The sequence below is a fragment of the Bubalus bubalis genome, chromosome 10, assembly GCF_019923935.1.
Source record: "Bubalus bubalis isolate 160015118507 breed Murrah chromosome 10, NDDB_SH_1, whole genome shotgun sequence".
Classification (NCBI taxonomy): Eukaryota; Metazoa; Chordata; class Mammalia; order Artiodactyla; family Bovidae; genus Bubalus; species Bubalus bubalis.
In genome coordinates this window covers 28,351,232-28,378,072 of record NC_059166.1, presented here as the reverse complement: position 1 = coordinate 28,378,072, position 26,841 = coordinate 28,351,232, and the positions used below count along the sequence as shown (strand labels likewise).

Below are 26,841 nucleotides of genomic sequence, written 5' to 3'. Positions count from 1 at the left end.
TCTTCTGCCCAGTTTTCCCAGCACCAATTATTGGAGACTGTCTTTTCTCCATTGTATATTCTTACCTCCTTCATTGTAGATTAATTGACCACAAGTAGATGGGTTTGTTTCTGAGCTTTCTGTCCTGTTCCATTGACATGTGTATCTTTTTTGTGTCCATCAATAGATACAAGGATAAGGAAGATGGGGTATGTACATACAATGGAATACCACTAAGTCATACAAAGAAGAAAATTTTGCCACTTGCAGCAACATGAGTGGACTTGGAGGGCATCATGCTAAGTGAAATGTCAGACAGAGAAAGACAAATACTGTATGATATCAATTATATGTAGAATCTAAAATATACAACAAACTAGTGAATATAACAAAAAAGAAGCAGACAGAGATATAAAGAATAAACTAGTAGTTACCGGGGGGCGGGGGGGGAGGGGGTGGGCGAGGGGCAACATAGGAATGAAGGAATTGGAGCTACAAACTACTGGATATAAGATAGGTTCGAGGGTGTATTGTACAGCAAGGGGAATATGGTCAATATTTTGTAGTAACTCTAAATGGAACATACCTTTTAAAACTGTATAAAAAATATAAAGCAAAAAAAAAATTTGATATACCAATTAAAAAATAACCCACTCCAGTATTCTTTCCTGGAGAACCCCATGGACAGAGGAGCCTGATGGGCTACAGTCCATAGGGTCACAGAGTCAGACATGACTGAAGCAACTGAACACACACACAAAATAAACACACACACACACACACACACACACACACATTTAGGCTGAAAAACGGTAGAGGAGGTCCTTCCTTGCAATGCGTCCCACCTTTCCCTCCAAGGTCAGCCTGCCAGAAACTTGCTCTTTCATTGCAAATGGCCAGCCAACCATTTCCACCCTACTGCTGCCCCAGAGCCTTTAAGGTTCGCCTCTGGTCTCTAAAGGTAGGAAGCATTTCTGTCTGGTTCCCAGAGAATCCATCTTTGACTTCGAATTGTGGTGCCCTGTTCTTACAAGGCCCTACTTCACTCTTTTTCCAAAGTTTTTCACTGTTTGTGGACCCTAAAATTCTCCCCACGTTTCTACTCCATCAGTCTTTACACTGGATGGTTTACCCATAGCATCGTTGGAAACCAGTTGTGAAAAACGTAGTCTACTATTCTCAAGGTGGGAATGAAGTAGCTGCTGAACAAATGTTTTGTGAATGACTCATAACCCGGGAACATTTAAGTTGCTGAATGAATGGTTAAGCCCCTCCCGGCCAGGGAATCAATGTCACCATCACCCACTTCAGGGCAGTGTCACAACTACTAAAATACCTTAAATATCTGTGACAGGAATAAGATTTTTGAGGCATTAAGTCAATATCTTTTTTGTTTCTGGTGATTTATTTTCCCTAGTTGTTCTGGAAGTTACTTCTCATTTTTGGACCCTGGACCAGAATTTGATGAGAACAAGAGCCATCACTGCACTCTGCTTAAAAATGAGGTCTTAAAAGATTATAGTTAGACAAAAGTCTAAAAACAAACACTCCAGTTTTGCAAAAGCTCATTCTTGCTGAGAGAAAAAGAAGAGGTTAAAAAGGAAATACATGTGTGGTCTGATGAGCTGGATGTCAGAGGACTGGTTCTGGGGAAGAAGGGAGAGATAAGCAGTTCTTAGCCCCAAGAAGGGATTAGTCGCTAAGCCCCCATGGCAGCCTTCCTGTGCTGTGAAAGGAGCTAAATGAGAGATAAGGGAGAAGGGCCAGGGCTAGACCTGGGCTCGGGGACAATCAGAGAGGCTTTGGGGGAAATGCGTGAACACAGTGTGAATAGGGGAAATAGTCAGCCACTCATGGATTTCCAGCAATCCTGCCCCAGGGGAATGGACCTGGGGCCACTTCAGGCCCCATGGGTCTCACACACTGCAGTGTGGTACAAAGATGGCAAAGAGAGAATGGGACTAGGAAGAAGGCAGGATATAGGTGCCAAGGGAACCATCGGACTGGATGTGGCTTGGAGACAGAGTAGAGAAGCCACAGACCCATGGAGACTGTGTGAATGGACCACTGGACGTCTGCAAGAGACACCAGCACATTATCTGAGATGCAGGGGACTAGTCATACCTCTATGAACAGCAGACCCTTGGGGGGAGTTGGCTCCTCTGCAGAAGTCTAGGGGTATAGGGGGCAACCTAGGGACCAGAGGTTCTCCTCCCTTTACCTGGCACATAGTCCTCTAGTCTAGAACAAGAAAAGAGAGGGAGATTCTTGAGACAGGAGAAACTGTCCTGTAAGAAGGTTTGAACTTTGAATGGACTCAATATTTACCCCAAAGAACTTTTTTTTTTTTTTTTATTTTTATTTTATTTTTAAACTTTACATAACTGTATTAGATTTGCCAAATATCAAAATTAATCCGCCACAGGTATACATGTGTTCCCCATCCTGAACCCTCCTCCCTCCTCCCTCCTCCCTCCCCATTCCATCCCTCTGGGTCGTCCCAGTGCACCAGCCCCAAGCATCCAGTATCGTGCATCGAACCTGGACTGGCAACTCATTTCATACATGATATTTTACATGTTTCAATGCCATTCTCCCAAATCTTCCCACCCTCTCCCTCTCCCACAGAGTCCATAAGACTGTTCTATACATCAGTGTCTCTTTTGCTGTCTCGTACACAGGGTTATTGTTACCATCTTTCTAAATTCCATATATATGCGTTAGTATACTGTATTGGTGTTTTTCTTTCTGGCTTACTTCAATCTGTATAATAGGCTCCAGTTTCATCCACCTCATTAGAACTGGTTCAAATGTATTCTTTTTAATGGCTGAATAATACTCCATTGTGTATATGTACCACAGCTTTCTTATCCATTCATCTGCTGATGGACATCTAGGTTGCTTCCATGTCCTGGCTATTATAAACAGTGCTGCGATGAACATTGGGGTACACGTGTCTCTTTCCCTTCTGGTTTCCTCAGTGTGTATGCCCAGCAGTGGGATTGCTGGATCATAAGGCAGTTCTATTTCCAGTTTTTGAAGGAATCTCCACACTGTTCTCCATAGTGGCTGTACTAGTTTGCATTCCCACCAACAGTGTAAGAGGGTTCCCTTTTCTCCACACCCTCTCCAGCATTTATTACTTGTAGACTTTTGGATCGCAGCCATTCTGACTGGTGTGAAATGGTACCTCATAGTGGTTTTGATTTGCATTTCTCTGATAATAAGTGATGTTGAGCATCTTTTCATGTGTTTGTTAGCCATCTGGATGTCTTCTTTGGAGAAATGTCTATTTAGTTCTTTGGCCCATTTTTTGATTGGGTCATTTATTTTTCTGGAGTTGAGCTGTAGGAGTTGCTTGTATATTCTCGAGATTAGTTGTTTTTAACCTGGAAAGAATGAAAATTCTCATTACTGCAAACAGGGGTTCCAAGTAAAATGAGCTCAGTGAAGGGGAGAAAAATAAGATGCATTTCTTCATTTTGTAATGTATTCTGACTCATGGCATGTGAATTTTTATCCCACTGCAAAACACATCACTATTTTTCTATCAAGGTTAAAAGGAAAAAGTGCTTCCTGCTCCCCATATTACAAGCAATGATTACTGGATTACATCTTAAATCTAGAAAACTCACTCATTCAGTGCACACTGGGTTCTTACTATGTACCATGCAATGTGAAAGCTCTGTGAGTCCAAATTTAAAATATAATGTTCATTTGGGACATTGTGAACAAAATATCTTCACTGCCAGAGAAAATAGAAAAATCCTTAGAAAGATGACACCTGTATTAATAATATATATTGTGCTTTATAATAGTAAGACACAAAGGTCTTCACCTTGCTTCTAACAAGACCCCAAGCCAACCTTATGCATGTACTCACTGGTCAGCAACCAATGAGTTATTTCTTTTATCTTGTCTGACTGCTGTGGCTAGGACTTAAAATATTATGTTGAATAGAAGTAGTGACAGTAGATATCCTTGTCTCATTCCAGATGAATGGATGTCTAAATTACTACTTTAGTCCTTAAAATTAAGTAGTATCTCTACATGTAAAATTATTCCTAAAGTCATAATATACCACTATTAACAACTTAAGTTTATTATGTGGGTTACAGTGAATCACACTACTTCACTTAATGTGGATGGCAGACAGGGCATTTATTACATCCATTCTACAGAAGAAGAAATGAGCTTCACTGTTCAACCATCTTTCTGAACCAGGTCTAATTCATATCTTCAGGTTTTCATACCTATACCACTCTTCATTGGCTATCACCATTCCTGGGATAACAGATTTGATCTTTGCCCCTTATGTAAAGTGGATTCCGTCCACTTTAAAGTGGAGTATAGTTCCAGATCCCTTTGTACAAATTGTCCCCGATCAACAGCCTTGTCCACACTGATCTTGCCTTCCTCTCAATGCTCTCAGCATGTCTGTTCTCTTGACATAGCTATTTGATAATCTGTCATACTCTTCCCTGAAAGAGCTCTTTTTCTGGTACCCACCATTCAGTATGTTTACAGCTTGTTGCCCCAACTAGACACAGCTCCTCAAAGATCTTATTCTATCCAGCCCTCTCATACTCCTTTGCAGAGTAATTGGCACACTACTACTACTACTACTAAGTCGCTTCAGTCGTGTCCGACTCTGTGCGACCCCACGGACGGCAGCCCACCAGGCTCCACCATCCCTGGGACCACAAGACCACATATATTTCCAGATCCTCTGAATGGCTGAAAGAATTCTCTTCCTCTCCTTTGAAAGGAAAAGGGCCCCTGAAGATCCCTGAACCCCGGCACAAGAGAAGAACTCTAAAAAGCAGGCAACCACAGTGAGAGGGAAGATGTCTTGCTGCAGTCTTTCTTATGACTATCCCTGTTGAGACCCCAGCAACCAAATGTCATTTAATTCAGTCCAGTGAACATTGGATGATTTCATCCTTCTGACAAGAGTGCTGTTGTGTATTTAATGATTAAAATATACATGCACGGGTTGCAAACATTATAGTAATATTTTTATTTAAAATCAATGCATTCCCAGACTATTCCTACGTCTTACACAAAATTATCAAATGTAATTGGGCTTTCTGACTTTGTGACACAGCCCATCAGCTCCAAAGTGCCTTCTTTATTTCCTTTTCTTAAAAAGTACATTCAAGCTACTCTGGACTTTCCCGTCTGTCAGTGTAGCTTGAGGTGACTTCCTGCCATGTCAGCTGACTGTGAGTCGCGTCACTGCTGCACGTTAGCAAGGCTGCTTCTGCATCCTCAGCAACTAGAGAAAAAGAAGGATGGACATGAGCTATCAGACATTCCCCCTTCCAGGGGGACTGCTTTTTTTTCCCTGTTCATTTGAACCTCATGGCTACAAGGGTTGCCCTCCCGCTCCTGGCTTTGTGACGATGCTTCAGAAGAAAAGAAAAACCAGTTTTCTCCTTTCCAGAAGGAAAGTACATTTAAAAAAATCCATCTCTGTAGTGCATGAATCATTTATCTGGGCAACCCCTTTCTCCGAGGGGGTCCTTCCTTTGAGCCACACTGCAGGGATGTCTTCAGTGAGGCAAATGCTAATGACTGAAGTTCTAGTTCTGGGACTTAGCGTGATACAAGTAGAGTTTAAAAAGAAATTTCAAAATCACAGGAAGGAAACTACAAGGGTAGATAGGGTAGATGTGAAATACAAAGAAGACTACTTCCTGGATTGGGGAAGCTCTTGGAGCAAAATTAAGAATAAGTTACTTCTAGGAATTTGGAGGAGTTTAGAGACTGCGTTTGCCTTCTACAAATATCTTGCATACTATTTAGCTACTTGAGAATTTAAAGTCCTCTTTCAAAGAGAATAAGGGAGCTGTGACAGTAACATATCCCATCTGATGCGTTTGAAAAAAAGCCAACAAAACATTATCATGATGCACTCAGCAGATGTAGATGAATTTTAAAATGCACCCCCCCCCAATTAGGATAGTGACTTAACAATCCAGTGACACTGTCATTACATCTGATTTATCCAGAGATGTGGCTTGTTAGCAATGTCAGGATATTTCCTTGGATTTCTGTTTGTTTGTTTGATTTTTATTTTCCCCCTTTCCAGGGGTTGTTGGCATGAAAATGATTTGGAGGAGAAAAAAGCAGGTAAATTAGAGGTGGGAGTAGAAGAGTGAACTTATGCTCTCTTTTATGATCCTAGCAAAAGGTATACTTGTAGACGGGTGGGAAGGAATTGGTCAGCCAAAATCCTCTTGAAATTTAAAGTAGGGGAGATCACTGACCCTGACGTAGTACAGCTGAGAAAATGTCTATACACTTCTCACAGTAAAATACTCCATCAGCATTCTGCTTGTTTCAGTATCACTAATGATTAAATTACCTGCAACCATTCTAACCAAACACCACCAGCTCAACTATAGATATATGTGTAATAGGAACAGATTGCAAGCTTCAATTCTGGGTTTTTTCTATGTCATCTCAATTTGAAACTTTCTTGTCCATTTACTGGACCATACATCTGATTATATAACCTGATACTGACTTTAGAGAAAAGAAAAAAGTGTCAGTTTTGGTTTTTTTTTATATCAAGGAAAATCAGGCTAATGTCCATCAAAGAAATAGGTGATAATTAATGGAAACTGGCTATTACTTATGATTTAATTAATTAATTATGGTTTTAAAAAGATAGAAGCTTATGGTCTTCATATAAAAGTCTGAAGGTAGAAACCTAGATCTGCAATGGCAACTTTGATCCCCAAATATGTCAGGGGCCCAGGTTCCTTCCAGCTTTTTCTTCTGTTGGTCCAAAACTATGGCCCCAAAGTTCTGGTCCAAGACATATATTAGTAGCAAGGGAGGGGAATGAAGACTAAGGGCTTTGGATGCCTATGACATTGGTCTGTAAAGAAGGTTCCCAGAAGCTACCATCCACATGGCACTTCCCCTTGTTTCCCATTAGTCAGAAGTTCATCACTTGGATACACCTAGCTACAAGGGAGTCTAAGAAATGCAGATTTTTTTTCTGAATAGCCATGGACCCAGCCAAAAGCCCATCACTGATGAATGCTATTTACTGGAAGTAATTTAATGTCTCAGCCACAGAACAAAAGGGCATGATATATCATGTAGACAGGTTCTACACACTTCCACATAATATGCTAGTAAAGTCATCAGCCTTGCTATGAAAGTTTGAAGACAGAAGTAATAATTCACACTCAATACAGTAATTCATGGATCATTTGAGAGGTGTAGATAAGACATAGCTATCTATTAGTTCTATAACATCATAGGTATATATAACCACTTCTTTATCCCAACCTTTTCTGGATTGATGATACTATAGATTCATGTTGGTGGGATAAATGTAGCTGCTAGCATCTTACATCAGCACCTTTAAACCTAAAAAGAAAAGTATATAGGCAGATCAGGGTCATACCTTTAGAGCATTCATTGAAGTTAATTCATAGCATCCTGTTTTGGAGAAATTTTGATCAGTGCTTTCATGTATATTTATATATCATGCTTAAATAAAACATTTCAGTTATCTGTATTCCTTCCCGTAAGATCTAGTGATATATGGGTGCTCCTCAAACACCCATTTCATCTAAGTTAAGAAATTTCAGTAATACAGATTTGGGATTCAGTACTAATGGAGTAAATTGGAAAGCTCAAAATGCTATTAAGGAGTGTTGTGCTAGTCACTCCCACCAGCCTCCTCTGTCCATGGAATTCTCCAGGCACGAATACTGGAGTGGGTAGCCATTCCCTTCTCCAGGAGATCTTCCTGACCCAGGGATAGAACCTGGGTCTCCTACTTTGCAGGCAGATTCTTTATGATCTGAGAAGCTTTACCAATTATTTAGAGTAATTTACTCTAAGATTATCCCTGGCTCTCATATAGAAATACCCTAAAACCTCTGGAATTTAGACATAGCTATTTTTGAATTGCAGATGGAAACCTGGTGATCATGCTCTAGGGCTGAACCTGTCATTCCTAAAATGGAAATGAATAACTAAACTTGAAGTGGAATCTTAAGGAAATAGTTTCCGATTCTTTCAATTAAATTAAAACTACCTTTTCAAGACAACATTTTCTATAGAAAATTTTTATAGGTCCTTAAACATGACTAAACTCCCAACCAGGGAAAAGCTAAAATTCTGTCCTGACTCAAAGGCAGAATTCCACTACCTGAGTCACCTACAGCGCCCTGGATTTTGCTGAAAGGAGCTCCAGCCAAGGACTGGGCAGGTTTGGCCATGTTCTTTTACGAAATCAGTTGATGACACAGCCACAAGGGCTACAGCTCAAAGGTTACGGGTTGGGTCGATGCCAACCCTGGTAAGATGTCCTCCATGCGGTACAGGGAACTGTAATCTCTCTAGATATCAAGACACTCCTTTATTTCAAACATCTGTGTTGTCTGCTAATGGTAAAAGCACCACTTTCAGCTGTAGCCTTTTGTGATAGCTAAGGGTGTTTAGTCCACTTTGGCTCAGCTCTGTCCTTTCCTGGTATTTATGGAAAACCCAAGTTCATAATCAGCTGCATTTGCTCATTTTCTTTTAATCCTTTTCCTCTCTCTCTGGCTTGCTTCTAAATTAAGAATCATTCTTAAAACCACAGCATGAAAGTCAGCCTAAAGTAACCATCATCTAGAGGAGCCTGAGAATCTTAGACTCAAACCATGTTAGAGCTCTAAAGGCATTTAAAGATCACCTCATCCAAACTCAGTTCAAAGGAGTTAGGGTGCCCACTTCAGTGCTCATAAGCAGAAATGCAATCAGACCTGGACCTCAGAAATTTTCAAGGCAACTTTGACCCAGTAATTACACATCTAGGAATCTAGTCTTCAGATAATCTGAAAAACATAAAAGACATTCATATACAAGCACACTCCTCCAATTAATGAGGCAGCATATCAATAAAAAGATGATCTTATAAAGTGATGGGGTATGTGTAAGTGAAGGAAACTCAGAAAGAGAATGCCCAGGAGCCTATTTTCACAGTGGTTACCTCTAAGGAATAGGATTGGTTGACCAATAGGAGAGGAGGAGGGCCATTCACATTTAATTTATATACTCTTATTAATATATTTTTTCGATGAAACTGGTTAGGGGTAAAAAGAACATAAGTGTGATTCCCTGGCTCCCATGACCATTCTCTCATTAAAAGTATCAGTGTTAACATTTTCCCATCTTAATAAATAAGTTTACCAGTTTGCCTCTTTCCCAATATTCAGATAATATAAGCATATTCAACATTCTTTCCTGTTGGCTAATGCTAGAAATGTGAATTTTTAAGAAAGATTCAGTCTAATAGAAAATAATCTGTTTTCCCCACCAACATTCCCTGCAGCCTGTGGAGGTCATGTGGATGATGACATGGGAGTTGATAAAACTGGGCTCTTTCTTCTCTTACTGTTATACTCTTCAATGAACTAGTTATGAACCTTTGCTTGAGAGTCTTTTGTTGAACCCTGCACATAGAGATGAGTCCTGGCCATGGTAATATTCATATTGTAATTCAACTTTCCTCCGGGCTTACCCAACTGCACAGATAACAAGAACAACCCCGACTCAAGTTTCCCTGGTTCTTTCCATAGCCTGGGGTCATGGGACCTTTAACCCCATGAAAGGTAACTTTCAAATATTTCTGACGGTTCCTAGAAGGTGTCTTCCATGCGCTGCTGAGTAAGATCCATCCACCAAACTAGTCTAAAGCTCTCCTGGCCATGTGATGACAATCACTGTCCCCTGCTTGGCACTTCCATCTACTTTGGCAGCCAAAGCCCTGGAAATCAGAGGTGTTCAAGTTGCCTGGCATTTTCTTTTAGGAAGGAGGTGTGCTTCCTCCTTCCTACCCCTACTCCTGCCCAATCCCAGTGATGGTACCCAGCAGTGCAGCTTCTGCCCCAGTATGTTATAGAATTATTAGTGATTCAGAATTTCACTTTCTCTTTGTAGTTCCCCTCCCTTTCAAAGGACAAAGGCTTTCATTCTTAAATGTGTATTGCCAGCCTGCTCTGTGCAGACTTGTATAATATGTACAATGACAGATATTGCTGAGGACCCTGCAAGCATGGACTTTTCAGTCACTTCATGGAGAAAGACAATGAACATGGAAAAAAAGCAAATAAATATATAATTGCAAATGGAGACAGGTGCAGTGAAGGAAACAGAGAAATAAGGAAGCAACTTCTTTAGGTAGGATGGTCAGAAAAGATCTCCAAAGTACTGCATGTGTCCTCAGTTACATTGGACTCTTTGCCACCCCACAGACTACAGCCCACCAAGCTCCTCTGTCCATTGTATTTCCCAGGCAAGAATACTGCAGTGGGTTACCATGCCCTCCTGCAGTGGATCTTCCCAACCCAGGGATCGATTGAACCTGAGTCTCCTGTGTCTCCTGCACTGCAGGTAGATTCTGTACCTACTATTCTTTACCTTCCCCAGAGCCATCTGGGAAGCCCTCTGAAGAAATGATAGTGTACATAACAACTGAGACATTGAAATGCCTAATTTGGGCAAAAGGAGGAGAGGAGATGGGGGGAGAGAAGAGAAATAGGAAATGGAAAGTGGAGGAAGGGGGCTAACATTTTTTAATTATTGGGAAGGAAGAACATTCTAAGAAGTTTACATATATTATTTCTTTTAATCCTAACACAATCCTATGAAGCAGAATGACTGTTAGCCCCACATCACAGATGAGGCAAATGAAGCTTGAAAAGGGTAAGTAAGTAGAAAGGCAGAACTTGAACCCAGGCAGCCCAAGACCCTAAGGGAAGAAAGACTTTGGGATATTTCAATGACTTACAGGCCAGTGTGGCTAAAGCAGAAGGCAACAAGGGGAAACCAGCACATGATGGAGATGGCAAGGCAGGCAGGACTAGACCATGCATGGTACATGTTCTTATTTCATTCTGCGAGCCTTTCATGGTTAGCAATACTCCAAAGGAACAGTACTGTACTGAGGAACCAGCTGTGGGCATGAAAATTACTTATATTCTTTTTGTATGCAGAGGTATTAGGAAATGAGTGCACGTCCCTTCTGTTGTGCCTAAGACAGGACACTTAAGATCCTGGAGAATGAATTACACTTTCTGGCACATATGTTGACTTGATATTTAACTTAGAAAATTGCAGTGTCTCCCAGTACTTACCTGCAGCAACTCATCCTCTGTGTTATAGAATTATGGGGGGCCAAATTAAGAGCATTCTGCTTGAGGTTGAATCCTGAGTTAATAAACATAGAGATGAGGAAGAGCAAGAAGAGGAGCCAGTTGTCAGAGTGAGCTGACCCTCTGCAGGCAACCAGGAGTTCTGCCTCCATGTGATCAGCTCTGAACCACAGAGCTTGCTCATGGCCACAGGTTACCCCCTTGATCTTCTCTTTACACTACCTTACTTGGGCAATAAGCCCTGGAGATGAAGATGCACTGGTGCACCCAGTACAGAATAAGAATGAAAGGGGTGAAGTGACCTCTTTTCAAACTCCAGTGAGTTATATCAATGGGAAGAAAGAAAAAATTGCCATCTTTCCATCCATAAGATCAGCTTTTTGTTTTCTTGCTCTCCTAAATCCTTTTAGAGAATTCTTCCACCTCACAGGAAAACCCAAATTTGCCCCCCACCCAAATGAGAAGATGAATTCAATTTAATCACATGAGCTTGAGCCTAACCTCAGCTCTAGTCACATAAATTAGGAAGATCAAACAGGGGATTTCCCAAACTCTGTTTGCTTGCAGTGATAAACCCTTATTGGTTAGAGTGTTCTTCCTTCTTGTTGAATAGTGTAACCATCCATCCACCATGCCCCCCTCTCCAGCAGGCCCTCAGTTTCTGTTTGGGGATCCATGTGATTCTTGAAAGGCTGATTCCATCTTGGTGGAAACGAGGGAATACGTGGCCTGGGCTAAGCCATCAGCACATCTATCCCTCATCACCATGACTGACTGAGCCAGTTCATTCAGAGGGACCCTCAGGACTTTTGCTGGAGTTGCAAGATGAAGCTTCCCCATCCCTCCTGCTTTATTTGAACTAGAAGCCCTGGAGTTAGAGCCACCAGGGGCCCACAAGAGGAGCCTGACTTAGGATAGCATAGCCCCTAAGTAAAACAAAATTGATAGAGAAAAGAGGGAAGATCTGGGTCCTGGATGACATTATTGAGATGAAGGACCCCACCCTACCAGAAACCTGGACTTTTCAGGTACATGAGTTGATTAAATTGAGTTCAACAAAAATTCACTGAGTGACAACTTACATGCCAGATATGGTATCAAACACTTAGAATACATGAAACAGACAAGAATCGCTGGCCTTATTCAGGAGACAATAGACAATAAACATAGCAAGTAAACTGGTAGTGTGTTAGAGGGTGAAAGACACTGTGGGAAAAGGAAAAGAAGAGCAAGGTAAGGGGGTAGAGGGAGACAGGGTCTCTGGTTTAAACCGGAATGACATGTGTCTCTTTGTTACTTGTTGTCTATTTATTGCTTGCAAATGAACACCTTGTGCATGCATGGTCAGTTCTTCAGTTGTATCAAACTCTGCTACCTCATGGACTGTAGCTCACAGCTCCTCTGTCCATGGGATTTTCCAGGCAAGAATAGTGGAGTGGGTTGCCATTTCCTTCTCCAGGAGATCTTTCCAACCCAAGGATGGAACCTGAGTCTCCTGCATTGGCAAGTGGAGCTGCCTGGGAAGCCCCAAATAAACACCTTGCTGTGCTGTGCTTAGTAGCTCAGTTGAGTCCAATTCTTTGCAACTCCATGGACTGTAGCCTGCCAGGCTCCTCTGTCTATGAGAATTCTCCTGGCAAGAATACTGGAGTGGATTGCCATGCCCTCCTCCAGGGGATCTTCCCTACCCAGGGATCGAACTCAGATCTCTCACACTGCATGTGGATTCTTTACCATCTGAGCCACCAGGGAAGCCCAGATAAACACCTTAGGACAAGTACTTGAAATACCCCCATGCCCATCCAAGCAAATACGGAGATGCAGAAATTATAACAGACACCCCAAAGAAATAAAAGGAAGGTTAATTGTATTTGTCTAAGCATCAGAAGGGAAAAAAGGTATCTGAATTCAGGATAAAGATTGAACCAATTCATTTCAAAACACAGATCCACATTTGGGGGCAGGATGTGGGGAAACCCTTGAAACACTTCCATTTCAAACCTTTAGCACTTTGATATAAATGACAATGGTTTCCTGAAGCAGCAAGATTCTTGTACTCCAACTGTTTCTGCTTCTTGACATACAAAAATGGTCACTTGTCTCTGTTTCCAATTTTGATTGATGGAAAACACAACAAATGAATGTCAGTAGTGCTTCTTAACTTAAGGTGTTAGATTCTATGATTCGTTTTCCCAGGGACCAATTTGTAAGAACTATGATAAAGCCAAACTTTGTCACAGAACTAAGCTGAAAGCTAAGAAGCAAGAAAGCAAAGAAGAAAGAATGAATGAGAAAGAGAGCAAATTACCTTAATATAGAGATGTCTGCTCCCACCCACCTTTCTGAGTACGTGGCTAGTGGCTTCCTGTAAAGGAAACTTTTTGTCGACTCTTGTCTTCGTTAGTTAAGACTGGCATTCCCCCCTTGTACTACTGTGCAGTGTTGTGTGAAAGAAGAAACCATCACCATAGAGACACTGGTCACTTGAACACTAGTCAGGGTGGCAGATACTCTGTCTTTGACCACAGCACTTGCTTTTCAGCGGGTATCTGTTTGCAGGCTGCATTTTTTAGATCCAATGCCAGACAAACTAAAGTTATGCTCTGGCAATGCCAAAGACATTTATAAACATTACTAAATTGGTATAGTGGGTTTTCATGCAAATGCATTGTGCCCTTACCAGTTTCATATCTCAGGCACCTACTTTCCCTAGATGCCTCAGAGTTTAGCCTCAGTGAAGCTAAACTGCAGAACCAGTAGGCAGAGCCAGGGAGAAAGGATGGGGTAGGGAGACAAACACAGAAGGTTTCCTCCTCGTCAAAGTCTCTCCCTAAAACCTAAATGACAAAAAAGCACATGACCCACTTCAGGAAGACACACTGACACTAGAATAATATTGTTTCTATGTTTGTGAAAAGAGACATCTTCAATCATTGGGAAAGGAAAGATTATTCAACAGATCATGTTGAGACATTGGTCAGTCTTTTGGCAAAAGAAGATCCTCCCAACCTACCATTAAATTCCCAGTGGCTTCCAGAAAATTGCAGAGGAAGATAAACTGCCAAACTCATTCTATGAGACCACCATCACCCTAATATCAAAACCAGACAAAGATGCCACAAAAAAAGAAAACTACAGGCCAATATCACTAATGAACATATATGCAAAAATCCTCAACAAAATTCTAGCAAACAGAATCCAACAACATATTTAAAAGATCACACATCATGACCAAGCAGGCTTTATCCCAGGGAGACAAGGATTCTTCAATATTTGCAAGTCAATCAATGTGATACACCACATCAACAAATTGCAAGATAAAAACCATATGATTATCTCAATAGATAATCAAAGGCAGAGAAAGCCTTTGACAACATTCAGCACCAATTTATGATAAAAACCCTCCAGAAAGCAGAACATAGAAGGAACATACCTCAACATAATAAAAGCCATATATGATAAACCCACAGCAAACATTATCCTCAATGGAGAAAAATTGAAAGCATCCCCCATAAAGTCAGGAACAAGACAAATGCGCCCACTCTCACCACTATTATTCAACATGGTTTTAGAAGTTTTAGCCACAGCAATCAGAGAAGAAACAGAAATAAAAGGAATCCAGATTGGAAAAGAAGAAGTAAAACTCTCACTGTTTGCAGATGACATGATCCTCTACATAGAAAACCCTAAAGATACCACCAGAAAATTACTAGAGCTAATAAATGAATATAGTAAAGTTGCAGGATATAAAATTAACACACAGAAATCCCTTGCATTCCTATACACTAACAAAGAGAAAATAGAAAGAGAAATTAAGGAAATTAAGAAATTTTCATTGTGATGAAAAAAATAAAATACTTAGGAATAAATTGACCTAAAGAAACAAAAACCCATATATAGAAAACTATAAAACACTGATGAAAGAAATCAAAGATGACACAAATAGATGGGGAAATATACCATGTTCATGGATCAGAAGAATCAATATAGTGAAAATGAGTATAGTGCCCAAAGCAATCTATAGATTCAGTGCAATTCCTATCAAGCTACCAATGGTATTTTTCACAGAACTGGAACAAATAATTTCACAATTTTTATGGAAATACAAAAAACCTTGAAAAGCCAAAGCAATCTTGAAAAAGAAGAATGGAACTGGAGGAATCAACCTGCCTGACTTCAGACTATACTACAAAGCTACAGTCATGGTACTGGCACAAAGACAGAAATACAGATCAATGAAACAAAATAGAAAGCCCAGAGATAAATCCACACACCTATGGACACCTTATCTTTGACAAAGGAGGCAAGAATATACAATGGATAAAAGACAATCTCTTTAACAAGTGGTGCTGGGAAAATCGGTCAACCACTTGTAAAAGAATGAAACTAGAACACTTTCTAACACCATACACAAAAATAAACTCAAAATGGTTTAAAGATCTAAATGCAAGACCAGAAACTATAAAACTCCTAGAGGAAAACATAGACAAAGCACTCTCTGACATAAATCATAGCAGGATCCTCTATGACCCACCTCCCAGAGTGATGGGAAAAAAAGCAAAAACAAACAAATGGGACCTAATTAAACTTAAAAGCTTTTGCACAATGAAGAAAACTATAAGCAAGGTGAAAAGACAGCCTTCAGAATGGGAGAAAATAACAGCAAATGAAGCAACTGACGAAGAATTAATCTTGAAAATATACAAGCAACTCCTGCAGCTCAATTCCAGAAAAATAAACAAGCCAATCAAAAAATGGGCCAAAGAACTAAACAGACATTTTTCCAAAGAAGACATACAGATGGCTAACAAACACATGAAAAGATTCTCAACGTCACTCATTGTCAGAGAAATGCAAATCAAAATTACAATCAGGTACTATCTCACACTGGTTAGAATGGCTGCTATCCAAAAGTCTACAAACAATAAATGCTGGAGAGGGGGTGGAGAAGAGGGAAACTTCTTACACTGTTGGTGGGAATGCAAATTAGTACAGCCTCTATGAATAACAGTGTGGAGATTCCTTAAAAAACTGGAAATAGAACTGCCATATGACCCAGCAATCCCACTGCTGGCATACACACTGAGGAAACCAGAACTGAAAGAGACACGTGTACACCAATGTTCATCACAGCACTGTTTACAATAGCTAGGACATAGATGTCCATCAGCAGATGAGTGGTTAAGAAAACTATGGTACATATACACAATGGAATATTACTCAGCTATTAAAAAGAATTCTTTTGAATCAGTTCTAATGAGGTGGATGAAACTGGAACCTATTACACAGAGTGAAGTCAGTCAGAAAGAAAAACACCAATACAGTATATTAATGCATATATATGGAATTTAGAAAGATGGTAACCATGACCCTATATGCAGGACAGCAAAAGAGACACAGATATAAAGAACAGTCTTTTGGACTCTGTGGGAGAAGGCGAGGGTGGGACGATTTGAAAGAATAGCATTGAAACATGTATATTACCATATGTGAAATAGATCTCCAGTCCAAGTTCGATGCATGAAACAGGGCACTCAAAGCCAGTGCACTGGGACAACCCTGAGGGATAGGATGGGGAGGGAGGTGGGAGGGAGATGGGCGACACATGTACACCCATGGTGATTTATGTCAATGTATGGCAAAAAAACACTACAATACTGTAAATTAATTAATTAAAATTAATTAATTAATTTAAAAAATTCCCAATGTCTGACACCCCAGGACACATGCACATAAATGCACACACACAAGTACACACACACACAAGTACACACACACACACACACAGAGGCAAAGAAATTTAGCTGTATACATGCCAAAAGAAAAAAAATAGCTGAATATTTGATCACTGGTGGTGAAAGGATTGTAGGAGTCATGCAAGAAATCTCAAGGAAAATGAGAACAGACCCAATCATATGAAAATATTAAACTTAAGAATGTACGATTAAAAAAAAGAAAGAGGAAAATGCAAGCATCTAAGCAGAGAGGAAATTCTTCACTGAATATCATAATAATCTGACATCTTTAAAACATAGTGTATAAAAAGTGATTGTAAAAACATGAAAATTCTAGAATAAAAATGGGCAAAGGATACCAAACAATTCACAATAGAGAAATACAAGTGAATTTAAAAATAGATGAAAAATGTCCATCTCAAGATTTAAGGCAAAATTGAAACAGCTGAGGGGAAACTTTCTTTATACCAAGTTAGCAAAAAAATCATTTCTAATAGTGCTGAGAAGAGTACAGTGAAACAGGAAGTTTCATTCACTACTAGTAGGAATGTACAACTTTCTGGAAAACAATCTGTGTTTTCTCAAGAGGGCTCAAAAATGTTTATATCCTTTGACCTAGTAATCCTACTTCCAAGAATTTATCATCAGAAAGTAATTTTAAAATTCCAAGATAAAATTCCAAATAATCACTGCTTGTGAAAACCAGAAGCACCCAAAAATATCCACTATTCATTTCAAGGGACTTCCCAGGTGGCACAATGGGAAAGAATCCACCTGCAAATGTAGGAGCTGCAAGAGATATGGGTTTGATCCCAGGGTTGGGAAGATCCCCTGGAGGAGGAAATGGCAACCCACTCCAATATTCTTGCCTGGGAAATTCCATGGACAGAGGAGCCTGGCAGGCTACAGTCCAAGGGGTCACAAAGAATCAGACTCATTTCAATATCTTATTGAGTACCGAATATGTATCAAACATTGAGCTAGAACAGAATCCAAACACAAAATAGACATGGCCCTCATCCTTGCAGAACTTACAATCTGGGTGGAGATAAGTAGTTAACCGAGTAGTCAACGACATTTGCTACAAGACCTCAGAGGACAGGGAACCTAACCAGAGGAAGTGACATTTAATCTAAAATGAGAAAAATGTGTGAAGTTAACCAGAAGATGGGGATGATAGAGGGAAGAACATTTCAGCAAAAGAAAATAGCATATGCATGACCTAGAGGAAAAACCGGCTAGAGAGTCTGGAAGTTCAGTAGAGCTGGAGCAGTAGGGCAGGAGTTAAAAGGTAGCAGGCTGTAAATCATGTTAAAAAGTTTAGATTTTATCCTAAAAGTAATGGTTTGAAAATTATGTCATATTCATTACATAAACACTTAAGTTATTAGGAGAATAGTTTCCATGTTGTTTATCATCTGCTGTTTGTTGTTTTTTGTTACTTAGTCACTAAGTTGTGTCCAATTCTTTGCAACTGCAGCCCTCCAGGTTCCTCTGTCCATGGGATTCTCCAGGCAAGAATACTGGAGTGGGTTGTCATACCCTCCTCCTGGGGATCTTCCTGACCCAAGGATGTAACCCATCTCTCTTATGTCTCTTGTATTGGCAGGTGGGTTCTTTACCACTAGCACCACCTGGGAATTCCAGGGAAGCCCTGAGGGGACTCAAAACAATACCAAAGGTAATTTTACTCTCTTCGCCTTCTCAAGCACATGGAAGTCTGCAGATCCAGGCTTTGCTCATCTTCCCTTCCTTGAGCAACTCTCACCCTTCCCTTCCAACTCAACTTAGAGAGTCTTTGTGTTTCTAGTGACAATAAAGAGAACCAAGACTCTATTGGCAGAATTGGACCTAGTAGGAAACAAACTAGAATTACTTTCCTGGGGAAGGAAGAGACAGATGTGAGGGAGTGGGTTCCATCAAGAAGAGATCTTTCCAGATTGGGAGAATGGCTGTGATGGTGAAAAGGAGAGCTAAGTGTTCAATATTAGGTACCAGGTCTTGAATTCCTTAGTAAAGATGGGAAAATCTACCCAGTGGGAGGACATTCTGTGTGTATCACTAGGGCATGCAAGAAGCATGGGCACAGCTGTCAAGGGGGACTGAAAACCAGAAGCCCACATCCTTGGGTTTAGCCTGTGTCGGGCTCCAGGGTGATAACGATGTGTGTGTGTGTGTGTGTGTGTGTGTGTGTGTTTATATCTCTAAGAGAATGATAGAATCATCTAAAACACAAGGGAGATTAACTTTTCCAAAGAACTTTTGGTGAGTGTGGTCAAGACAGACTTCTGACTTAGAAATGGAATCTGTGATCCATGCAGGATGCTTATAAAAAACAGAAAAGATCTTCTGTTACAAATAATATAAATGTTTTATAACCAAAAAGTTTATTTATGAAGAGCTTGTAAAAATTAAACCAAAAAAACAACAAATTGTATAAAGAGTATATTGCCAGCTTTGCTTAAAATATGCACACACACACACATGCACACAGAGTCAACAAAATGCAAGAATATAGGCTATTAATGGCAGTTATCTCCAAGTGACCTTTCTCGCCTCTGCTTTAAAGCATGTTCCAAACTGCTGGATAAGTATATATATATTTATATATGCTTTGTATATGTTTTAATCATTTAAAAATGTTAAGATCTGAATAGAATAAACCTAGTTTAGTTTTTGCCCTATAGTAGTACTATATAAGTAACATTCACCAATAAATGAAGCAACTTCATCACAAGAGTGTACACAGATTGTGAAAGCTATTCACATGTTTTTGACCTGTACGATGTGGGCATAGTCCCCATTGACTGTTCTCAATGACTAACCTGTAATCATTTTCCTGTTTGGGGGGTCAAATGAAAACAAGACTGTTGCTACTCCTTTGCTCTCAACAAACAAATAAGAAAAACCACAAAGCATTTATTGCTTTAAAATCTGCATATCTGCAGTCTTGTCACTACTGAGTTTTCAGGCCTGAGAAACAGGGACACAAGTTTATACTTACTTTCTTTTTTAGATTATTAGTCATATGAAAATTTAGCCAAATGAATTAAGAATACCCTATCCAAAAAAATTAAAAGCTTCACTTCCAAGGTCCTTTTAATCTAAGCTAAAGATAAAAAAGCATCAAGGAGGTGCCACAGTTATCTGGTTGAAATGACAACCATGAGACGTATGGATGGTTGTCTACAAGTTCAGAAACAGGAAACAGTGCTTGTGCTGCTTGCCAGGGCATACGAATCGAGGTCGTTGTAACATAGGAAATCAACATCAGAGGATGAGCAGCAGTCTTCGAGAACAAAACAGTCCTTCGTGAGAAACAGTGACGTGAAGTTGTGTTTCTGTGAACACAAGCCATTCTCATCCCAAGTCTGATGACTGGAGTGTTTTCTTTCCCCACCTCAAGAACGTTATGGTCAAATGACATCGTGATATTCATTATGGAAGCATGTCTGTCACTAATAACGTATCAAGCAGAGGTCTTGATATGATCTGCAGCTGATCAGTTGATTAGGTTTGACCTGTAGGAAAAGCCTGGCCACAGCCTGCCACAGGCTTGCCAAACATGACGTACAGAAGCATCCTTGTTGCAGCCCCAGTGGGAGTATGCAGGCCTCAAAAACACACCTGATTCCATCCCTCTCCATGGCAACAGAGTCAGATAATGACCATCCATCAGCAGGAAGAGGGTGATCCCGTGACAGCAAGAGTTTTCGAGGGCAATGCGTGAACAACAACAGCCCTGCAACATGTTTGTTTTGGCGGTAGACATGGACGCACAGCCAGGCAAGGCTGCCAGAGGAGCTTTCAGAGGGAACCCAAGATTCCTGCCTTGGAAGAAGGAACAAAGATGTAAATGTTCCCTGTTTCCTGGGAGGAGGAGGGCAAATAGGCATCTGCTGAGTTGGAGCCTCTCATATTTATCAGATGAACAGAATACTGCCCTTCTAAACCTCCCAACACCTTGCACAGAACTTCAAATCTCTTCCATTTAAGCTTGTTAGCTGTAAGTAGAAGAAATCAGGGAAGTACCTGGAGGAAAACTAAATGAGAGAGGAAAGGAGTCATCTACTGTCTACCCTCCCCTAGGGCAAGGCGAGTCCCTTACTCACTGGAGCTCTTTCTCTTGGCCTTTACTGGGGGCTGTTTGGGATTTTGTTGGCTTGTTTGCTTGGGTGTTTATCTCCTCTACATTTCTCGAGCGCAGTCCTACCATCTCTTTTTCATCTTTGTATCCATGTTACCTGGCATGGAACAGAAGCTTAATCAATATTTACCAGTTGCTAGGGGCAATGCTGGTGATAGTTATATGAAGTACAGCTAAGTGATAGAACATTCTCCTAGCCTTAGACAGTTGTGACATTCTCTGGGAAATTCCAGTCCAGATCTTGGACCCTCTAGTCAGGCTAGTCAAGAGTGGGACATCTCCTAGTGTCTTCTCTAAGAGAGATGCACAAACCTTATAGTTTATAGAAAGGGCTCTGGAGCCAGATGACCCAGACCAGAATCCTGGCTCCACTTCAAGCTGCATGAGCTTGAGTAAGTTACTTACCTTCTCTGTGCTTCTGTGGGGCTGAAATGAACCCATTAGAATGGCGCCTGGTGCCCTAGATGAACTCTTGTAAATTGTCACTATTTCCAGTATTGTTGCTCAATTTTAGGGAGAGAAAATTCCAGGTGATGAGAGCCTTCTGCTTCAAATTTTGCATTTCACATGTAACTCTGCAGTCTTATCCCCTGGGAGCCCCTGCCTAGATGGAAGATGAATTAGGTATCTAAACTTCATTCCTTAAAGCTATCAGTTCAGCCACTGCCGCTCTCATAGGGGGACCTATGAGACCCTCACTAAACTCCTGCAAATGTATAGTTCAGTCACTTGAAAAGGAAAAATAAATGGTCCAAATCAACCAATCCATTCTAACCGTACATGGGATATTCAGTTTCCCTTGAATCAGTATTATCTCCTTACCAGGTATGGTTGATACTTATTGTCTGGAACCTCATCAGATACCATGGCAGGAACTGTAAGCAACAAGCATCCAAAAGGCTGAGGGGACCTAAAGCCAAGTTGGAGATGCAACGTGAATACCGGGTGAGTAACAAACATACAGGTCTAGAGAGTGATTGTGTTACGCAACCCCTCCCAACATACACACACGTACACCATGAGCCCACAGTGCAGTGTTCCAAAGACACTTTAAAACTTAAATGATACATGAGGAATTTGATAAAGCTCACTCTCAAAGCCAGTGAAATAAGGTCACCCATAATTACACACCAGCAGCAAAATATTGTCTGGGGAAAGGACTCTGACTGCCCTTCATTTCAACCACCACCTTGAGCACATTGTCTTGGAACTGCAAAAAAAGAAGGTAGGGAAAGAGAAAGATGGGTCACCATGATAATGATTTCCAGATGAGGAGAATCAAAGTGTTGGAAATTTCTACTAAGAATTTTAAGTCACTGGGACAGTTGCCTTTCTTATCTAGGATTATATTCCTACTGTGTGGCTGCAGTGTGAGAAAGGAAGAGGAGTCAGTTTCCAATGTTATCCTATTACAGTACATTTGTCACAACAAATGAATCAATATTAATGCATCATTCTCTCGATTTTTCCACAATACCTCTTTTTCTGTCCCAAGATCCCACCCAGAACACCACGTAACATTTAGTTGTCTAACATCTCCTTAGGCTTTCTTGCTATGAGAGTTTCTCGAACTTTCCTTGTTTTTGATGATCTTGAGAGGTTTACTCGTCAGGTATGTTGTAGAATGTCCCTCAATTGATATGTCTGATGTTTCCCCTATGATTAGACTATGCTTAGTCACTTCATCATGTCCAACTCTTTGCAACACTATGTACTGTAGCCCATCAGGCTCCTCTGCCCCATACAATTTTCCAAGCAAGAATACTGGAGTGGGTTGCCATTTCCTCCTCCAGGGGATCTTCCTGATCCAGGGACTGAACCCACATCTCTTACCTCTCCTGCATTGGCAGGCAGTTTCTTTACCACTAGCGCCACCTGGGTGATACACTGCTGCTGCTGCTGCCGCTAAGTTGCTTCAGTCGTGTCTGACTCTGTGCAACCCCATAGACGGCAGCCTGCCAGGCTCCTCTGTCAGGTGAGTATATTTCTGCAAGGAAGACCACAGTGGTTAAGTGCACTAGCCCATCCTCTCAAGGCTGCCGCGTACTGTGACTCACCTTCCCACCATGAGGAGGTTCTTTGCAGGTCTAAAGTAAACCCCTTTTGTCAGGCAGTGGTTCTCTGATAGTGCTCCCCAGAAGTATTGGCATCACCTGCAACTTGTTAAAAATATAAATTCTTCACCTGGTCACAGACTCACTGAATCAGCAACTCTGGGGGTGGGGCACAGTCATCTATGTTTGCATAAGCCATCCAGGTGAATATGATGCACCTGAAGTTTAAGAAGCACAATGTTGGAGGCTGCTTGCCATGTTTGGCTCCATGTACAATAGAATGCTTCTCACAGCTCACCCGTGGAGCCCATGGCTCTCAACCTTGCTGTGTTTCATGAATAGCTATCACCACACAGCATCCCCAGAGACTCTGATTGATTGCAAGCTTACATAGGGTTGAGGGCTCTTGCATCTGGCCCTCTGCTGAGAGCAACGCCCCCCTCCTCCTAATCACATTTTCCATCCCTTTCACGAACTCCTTCTTTGCCACCTCAGACTTCGGAAGAATGGATCAATCAGTAGCTTTATTTCTTAGAAAACATCAAACAAGATTAAATACTGTAGAATTTCAGAGCTGGTAATAGTTATAAAGGTCAACTAGTTGAGTGACTTTAAAGCTTTTTTTTTTTTTGAGCAGGTCTCTTTCTTCAAGCTTTTGGGTTTTTTTTTTTTTTTTTTTTTTTTTGAGCAGGTCTCTTTCTTCAAAGGAAATCTTATGGGGAAACCCAATATTAAAAAAAGAAAGTTTAGCTGCTCTGATGAAGGGTGAGGGGGCTGAATGATGCTTCTGGTCCTCCTGGCACAGGGGGCCCTCACTGGCCAAGTTCAACCTTCCCGGGTGATGGTTGTCCATCTTCCCCTTGACCACCTCTAGAGATCAAAGCTTCTTTACCACTAAACAACTTCCATTTTCAGTATAGCTCAAAGCTTTTCAAATATTCTTCTTTCCTTTGAGCCCAGATAAGCCTTCATATCACCCCTTAGCACTAGTGCTGATTCTTTTCTTGGGGTGAAGCAAGGAGACCTAGTTCATTTTCCATTTGAAGGCTTTTCTCATTTCACAATCAGGCCCACTGCCCCCTAAACAGGGGTTCTCAGCTCAACTCATCCGAGGAGCTTTTAACACTGCTGGTGTCCAGATTGCACTTGAAATCCAGGTAAATTCAAAGTGTCTCAGGAAGACACAAGGTACAGCCCTGGCTGCTAATGAGAGCCTGTGCCATAGCCTCCGCTGCCCAAGGCAAATGTGACCACCTTTTCTACCTGATCCTTAGTTGACATCATTTTATAGTTGCTCACCATCCTCTCTGCTTTCTTCTCGGAGTGCTACATCGTCCATGCCCAAACGTAAGTCATAATAGCACAGTAATTTGTACCAGCTGTTTTTTGTAGGAAGTGAAAGAAAGTGAAAGTGTTAGTTGCTAAGTCATGTCCGACTCTTTGCGATTCCCATGGACAATAGCCCATCAGGCTCCTCTGTTCATGGGATTCCCAAGGCAAGGATACTGGAGTGGGTTGCCATTCCCTTCTCTAGGGAATCTTCCCAACCCAGGGATTGAACCTGGGTCTCCTGCATTGCAGGCAGATACTTTACCATCTGAGCCACCTGGGAAGCTGAATGTAAAAACTCTCTTAAGTGCTGGGTTGATATGATATCAAATGCTTCCTTGCCCAAGGAAATTAAAGTCAACCAGTCACGTACTACTCACCCATTTCTGATCAGACATAGCCCTCCTACCTTTCTCTAAGAAAGCTTGAATTTGAGGAAAAGGAGCAACCTTCACCTTCACAGCTAGTATAACCACGGTCTTAGTTATAGGAGAGATAGATGGTGTGATGACTTTTGATGAATGGCCCAAAGCCACTCTACCCAAATGGCCCAGTTCTTTGGTGTAGATTACTCTCTCCTCCTCTATCCCCAAACCTATTAGCAAATAACTTAGCTGTGTATAGGATGTCAAGTTTACCAGCCTCTCTTCTGAGGCCTCTTAGGCAGAATTTCCTGAACAAAGCTAAGGTCATACAGGCCAGGAGCCAAGGAGTTTTGCTAGAGAGGGAGTGGGTAAAGCTCACTTAGAGTAAGCTTTGAAGTATCTCTATTCTTCAGAGCCAATGGCAATTACTTGTCTCCACCAGGCTGAAGAACATATTTCATTGGTTCCTATCTCCATGCGTTAACTTCTCTTTATTGAGTGACTCATAGCCATCAAGTCCAAGGAAGCATGAAGGGGATAACATCTACGTAAAAACTGGTTTCCACCAACCGCTCTGGGCTGCAGCGTGTTATTGAGATAAACATAGTAACTGTGTTGAAAGCTTCATCTCAAACCCACGTGTTCCCTCCTCATTTGGACCCTCAATTCTCCCCTGTAATTATTTTGCCTTACTTAACTTGCCACCCCCATGCCCTACATCAGTGTCTCAGAACCTCCTTCCAGCTTTCTCATCTCTGACATGGGGATAATTATAGCATCTACTTAGTAAAACCATTCTGAGTGTTAAATGAAAATAATGAGCATATGGTTATAAACACATGATATCATAAGTACCTAATAAGTGCTGTTATTATTGTTATTATATTATGTATATACTACTACATATTATATGCTGTTATTATTATGTAACATAAATAATGATAAAATGACAAAATAATAATTGTGTAATTTTCTACTCATCTCAGAGTCAAGAAACATTTTTCAATGCCAGCTGTATGCCAGTTATTGTGACAGGTACTGGGATTTTAAAAAATTAGTAAGATGTAGTATTTGTTCATCACATAGGGAGAAAGAGGTGTGGGATTTAGCATTGATACAACACTTTGATATATACTCTCTGAAGAGCCCAGCTTCCTCCCTCTAGATTTCCCTCATCTGATGGCTGTTTCCATCTCAGAGATGGTTTCACCCTTAGCCTGTGCTGTGAGCTCTGAACACTGCAGCCCAAAGTTTAAAGCTAAGTTCTTGTTCCTGAACAGATTAGAGCAGAGGGGAGGCTACAGAAGAAAGAAAGAAAGGAGGAAGGAAAGAGGAAGACAGAAAGAGAGAACGAAAGAAAAAGGAAGGAAGGAAGAAAACCAACCTGGAGATAACTCATAGCCTCATAGCAAGCGCCATATGAGTCATTTAAGAAAAAAAAAAAAAAGCCACCACAACCTTCAGCAGAAGAGAACCATTGAGCTCAAGTTGGGGAAAAAAATATGTATCTATGTATGTATGTGTGTGTGTGTGTGTGTATATATATATGTATATATCTTTCCCAATAGGAATAAAGCTAATTCTCCAAAACTTTGTAATCATATTTGTAACACTTTAATATTTTACAGTTTTTATAAAGTAATTTCACACACACAAAATTTCATTTCCTTAAACCACTTAATTCGGTGAGGAAGGTCAAGAAATATTCTGCCCATTTTATAAATGAAAAAACTGAGGCTGAGAGAGAAGAGGGTGATTAGGAGAACTGAGTCAGCTGGTAAGTGCTGGAAGCGGACTTTCAGCTGAGTCTTGGGGCCCTGCTCACCTGCTTTTCCTCACAGTATGTTAACATTTATTCATTTATTATGTGCCAACATTATGGTGGGAAATTAGCATTATGTTTTCTCACCTCCACTGTACAACTCTGAAAGTTGTCATACTGCCTGCTTTTTAAGATCAGGATAACCTCACGAGGAGGGCCTGAGTAGGAAGGGAAACTGTTAAGTAACTTGCTCCAAATCCCACTTCCAGGAATCTGAAGTTGGTATATAAATCCAAGCTTAC

General features: G+C 40.9%; 2 long non-coding RNA genes and 1 other non-coding gene across 4 annotated transcripts; 1 reads left to right on the top strand and 2 right to left on the bottom strand.

Annotated features, from left to right (window-relative positions):
• Window positions 1–4,975: 4,975 nt before the first annotated feature.
• LOC112587405 lies at window positions 4,976–24,503 on the bottom strand. Of its 2 annotated transcripts, XR_006542315.2 has the most exons (4): window positions 22,863–24,503; window positions 22,161–22,239; window positions 21,852–21,939; window positions 4,976–5,257 (listed from the first exon to the last, which is right to left on the bottom strand). It is a non-coding gene; the product is annotated as an uncharacterized LOC112587405 (long non-coding RNA). The 2 variants fall into 2 exon arrangements; XR_006542314.2 differs by lacking the exon at window positions 22,161–22,239.
• Window positions 21,008–26,375, top strand: LOC123327671. The gene is made up of 3 exons (XR_006542313.2): window positions 21,008–21,421; window positions 21,855–21,974; window positions 26,058–26,375. It is a non-coding gene; the product is annotated as an uncharacterized LOC123327671 (long non-coding RNA).
• Window positions 24,624–24,695, bottom strand: TRNAC-GCA. Its single transcript has one exon. It is a non-coding gene; the product is annotated as a tRNA-Cys (tRNA).
• Window positions 26,376–26,841: the final 466 nt, after the last annotated feature.